The sequence below is a fragment of the Heterocephalus glaber genome, unplaced genomic scaffold, assembly GCF_053883595.1.
Source record: "Heterocephalus glaber isolate CG9 unplaced genomic scaffold, H.glaber_assembly_v1.0 deba00001509, whole genome shotgun sequence".
Classification (NCBI taxonomy): Eukaryota; Metazoa; Chordata; class Mammalia; order Rodentia; family Bathyergidae; genus Heterocephalus; species Heterocephalus glaber.
This window is the reverse complement of record NW_028258325.1, coordinates 5,190,914-5,195,670: the sequence shown is the minus strand read 5'-3', so window position 1 is coordinate 5,195,670 and position 4,757 is coordinate 5,190,914.

Genomic DNA, 4,757 nt, shown 5'->3' with positions numbered 1-4,757 from the left:
ACCCTGGGGACAGGCTCTACCTCTGCTGAGTGGCTGGTGCCACTCAGTGGGACAGGGGTAATGCTGAGGGGGTTCCTCATCCTCTGAAAAGCCCTCAAGCCAAAGAGAATGCTTCACCCGATCTGCATTTCCTCCCACGCAAGACTGGGCTTTTGGCTTCTGCATTTGACCAGATGTGCTCTTTAGAAGCCCCGAGGCGCCCCCTTCCCCTTGGGCCCGTGTTCAGGCAGGAGAGGTACAAATGCTGATGGAAAACCTTGGGGCCACCAACTGGCCTTAGGAGTCCCTTCCAGCTAGGCGGGGCAACGCTTGTCCTGAATGCTTTACCACTCAAATGGCCTCCCAGGGTTAGGCAGGTTTGCTTGCTTCAAAACAGCCTGGCTTGTGAGAGAGGAAAAGGAGGGATTCGGAGTTCCTGGCATCTTGGAGAAGACCATGCAGCCGAAAAGAAATCCCTTTCTGCTGACTCGATGCCTGTTGATCGAACAGAAGTGAAACGCTCTGATCTGAAATCCAGAAACGGGAACCACTAGGGGAGCATTTGAAAAATTGTCTTGTCTATATGCCAAATCTTGGAGCTAAAAAAGGAACACCTTTGTTATTCCTGCCAAGAGAAGGAAGCCCAGGTTCTCAGAGGGCTCCCCGGAGCCCTTGGCTCTCTCTTTCCTGCTCATGCACCCCAAGGTCAAAGCTTCAGCCGAAGTGGAAGTAGGTGTCAGACATAATCGGAGAAAAGCGGGAATGGCTGAGGGATTCATTAAGACAAGAAGGCAGAGTAATGACAACAAAGACAACCTTCCCCAAAGCCAAAGCCAAACACAGCACCCAATTCTCTTTAAATACATAACAGGTCACCAGATGCTGCCTGATAGCGGTTACTGGGCTCCTCTGAGTACAAACAGAGAAATCCACAGTCCATTTGTTCCCTACCCATTTCCCGGCTGCTTGTGAGGCCAAATGCTGGGATTACAGATATAAAGGAGACACTGGGGACCTCGGGAAATTGTATTCATGTTCGTTTTCTCTACGGTGTGCATTTTTGAAATAGCATTTGGAGTTTTCCAGAATTTCATAGTAAGGCTGCACCTGGGAGGGAAAATGTCAGCGTGATGTCACGGGCAGTGCTGTCTCCAGTTTGAATTAGAGGACGGTTTCCTGGCCACACAGCTGAATTTGCCTTCCACGCTGGACGCTCAAACGCCTGAACTTCCTGTGGGCACTAAGTGGCTGCCTATTCAGCCAAGTGCTGCTCAGTGAATTCCAGGCCCTGTTGTAGACTCGGTGGCACAGAAGTGAAAGACTAGGCTATTCTGCCCTGGTTTGGCCATGGCCTAAAGCAGACGGAAATACCCTGCCAGAAGCATAAGAAAGACAGGTTCGAAGAGGAGGTAACTTTGGAACTGGGCTTTGAAGGGTGAGTATGAGTTTGGTAACTGGGCCAGGTGCAGGGAAAGTGTTCTAGGCCAAGGAAGGAGCATTTGGAAGGGCCTGCGGGGTGGCCATGGGGTGGGGGTCAGCTTTGTGGGGAGTCTGGAAGAGGCACGGGTGACCGCACGGGGCAAGGCTGGGTTTTCACAATGCAGACCGATTCTGCCTTTGTCTTTGCTCCCTGCCTGTGTCAGTGAGCGGCTGACTCAGAGCTGAGGACCAGCGACACTTAAAGCCACAGGCAAGGATGCATGTGGAGCAGGCAGAGCCACATGAGGCAAATTCAGAGCTGCAGGTGGGAGAGCACAGGGTGACTGAGAATGTGTCCTGGGTTTATTTATGGGGTGACGAGTCTGCTGGGGAGCTGGTGTCAATGGTTGCTCGACCTCATGAGCACACTCAAAACAGTGAAGTGTCCACCCGAAAATGGAGGAATCTGTGGCCGGTGAATTATATCTCGACTTTTAAAGAAAGACTCAAGTGAAGTATCTCTGGCTGCATGGCCAGGCTGGGGAACCAGCAGAACCTTTGCTGATCACCACACTGCCTCGGGGTGGCTGCCCACACAGCTCGGCTTACACCTGTCCTGGGATCCGCCTGCGGGTGCAGAAGCAGGGGACAAGCCAGTGTCTGCAGCTGTCCCCGCTGTGCTGGGAGCCCTGCAGCCTGGGTGCCCTCTTCCCAGGTCTCTGAGCTACAAAGAGGCTCGCAGGACTCAGGATGAAGGCTGTCAGCCACTTTGAGCCCTAGGAGGCCATGAAGGGGGCCTTTCACCTTGCCCTAGCGTAGTACAGGCAACTGAGAGCAGAGACGATAAGGTATGGAATTAGAAGTCAAAGCAAGAATAACTGGCCGAAAGAGGCAGTTTTTAAAAATGTAAAATTATAGCTCATCTGATTCTCATGATACCACCATGATGGAGGCATTATGGTTCTGTTTTATAGATGGGGAAACTGAGGCCCTGAGGGTTTAATCTCCTTGCCCCACAGTGGCACAGCTAGGAAGGAGAGACAGGCTTCAAAGTCAGGCTGTGGTGCTGCAGTTTGGTTGCAGTTCATCCCCACAATGAGCCATATGGGAAGCTCGATGCCTGGTGGGCTGACGGTAAGAGGCGCTGGGGCCTTTAATAGGCTGTGGCCAATGAGGTCATTGGGGTCGGTGATCTTGGGATTGATGTCATCATTAGGGGACCCTGAGGCAGTTCTCTCCTGCTGGCTCTGGCTTCTGGTCTCACCTGGGATCTGGCCCTCCATCATGATACCAATTTGCTGAGGTCCTCATCAGAGCAGAGCAGATGTCGTCGACCTTGTGCCCTTGAACCCCAGAACTATGAACCAGAGAACCTCTTTTCTTTATGAAGTACCCAGCCACAGGCATTTCCTTACGGCCATAGAAAAGTCACTACACATGTGGTTCAGTATCCATGGCTGCTGCCATGACAATCCGACTTCAGCCAGTGGGCAAGGGAAGTCACAGAAAGCCTTGGACTTGGAAATGACAGGTCACCTCTGCACAGAGCCCTGGGGAGGGCGCACACAGTGACCCCTCTGTCAGTAACCTTGGAGGGCACCTAAGAGGCATTTAGGGAACCAAATAGGTGTCCAGAATTCTCTGTGGCCTTGGCCTTCCCCTGTGGGTGCTGGGTCCAGAGAAGTGAGCAAGCCCTGCTGACTTCACTTCCATCTGCTGCCCCACAACCAGCCCCATGGCTTCAGCTGTCCCCGTTTCTGTGACCACGGGCTCTTCAGTCTAATTCCTTGCCAGCCCCTGGCCCACCCAGAGCCATCCATAGCCCCCTGTAAATGACTTGTCCCCTCACATCACTGTGCCCTCGATGCCTGCGGTGAGCTGAGTGGTGACCCCCAAAGAGTGGTCCCTGTCCCAACCCAGGAACCTGTGCATCTGATCTTGCGTGGTAAAAGAGTGGCTGTCCCTTGCATGGCAACAGATGTGGTAAGTGAAGCACTTTGGGAGGAGGAGCTTCTCCTGGGTCATCCGAGTAGGCCCTAAGGCCGATGACAAGTGTCCTTAGAGAGACAGGGAGGGAGAGGCAGATACAAGGGTGGCAGGAGGGATGGGGCTGCAAGCCAGGAATGCCAGGAGCCCTCAGAACGAGGAGTCGCTGCTTCCCTGGAGCCTCCACAGGAGTAAGAACTCAGACCTGTTGTTTCTGTTGGTAGCAGCAGCCGCAGGGAGCTGACAGGCTTCTCTGCCTGGAGTATGTTCCTCCCTGATGCCCACTGGGTGACGTCCCGCTCCGCCAAAGGCTTGCAACTTGCAGTCCCTTGTCCAAGAGCTCCCGGTGGGCAGCATAGTGTCCTGGGCGCTGTGCACTTCCCAGGGCCCAGGTACAATCAGCAGAGGTAGAAAACCACACAGGAAGTCCCAAGGCCTGGCAGCACGGCAGCAAAGGAAAGGAAAGGACAAGCTGAGAACTGTGTCTGTCTTGGGGGCAGCGAGGTCCTCCTCAGAGATCTGCAGGGACAGGAAAGGATCCACCCTCTGGCTCCCTGCGTGGAGCCTGATTACAGTGTGTGTCTGCGGTTAGGCTCTGTACCTCCGTGGGGCACGAGATGGGGACATAAACCGCTCCTTTCGAAGCCACAGACTGGGTTTTGCAGGTCACCTACCTGGCCAGGGACACACCCAATCAGCGCCTGGGAGGCTTCTAGCTACCGCCCTCGCCTTCACAGGTGTCCGCGTAGCTTACTGGCTCACCGTGGGCCGAGACCCCAGCCTTCCCTGCGCCCACCCCAGAGCCCTGTCCCGGGCCGGCCAGGCGGGGTCCTTCCGGGGGATTTCGAAATCGGCGGGTTCCCACACTGACCCTGGGGCTCAAGGTATTCCCCCGATTCTCTGGCGATTCCCAGGCCCGCCAACCCGCAGGGCTCAAGGGACGCCTCCTCTCTGCCGAGCAGGGCCTGGGCGGTCAGAGGTGCCGCACCTCCGCTCCTCCTGCGTTGGCCTCCCCGAACCGGCGCCTGACTTCATTGGGAGGGTCCGGTGCCATCCGAGGGGCCCTCCTCGGAGCCGCAGTGGGAGGGAGGACCCTGCCTTTCTGCCTCCCCAGGCGGCACCCGCGTCCTCAGACAGGGCCACCCCTGCTGGCTGCTCCTGGGAAACCCGCCCTTCTCCCCGGGGGCGTCCCCGCATCGCCAGGAGCCTTCCTTCGGGGCACGCTCAGCCCCCTGGGCCGTCTCCCGGCGCCTGGAGCGCTCCCCCCCCCACCCCGAGCCCGCGTTCCTTTGGGGGGCGGGCGCTGCGTCAAGGCGAAGGTGCACAGTCCCTTTGCGCGCAGCCGGGGCGCGGCGGGGCGGAGGCGGCGCGCG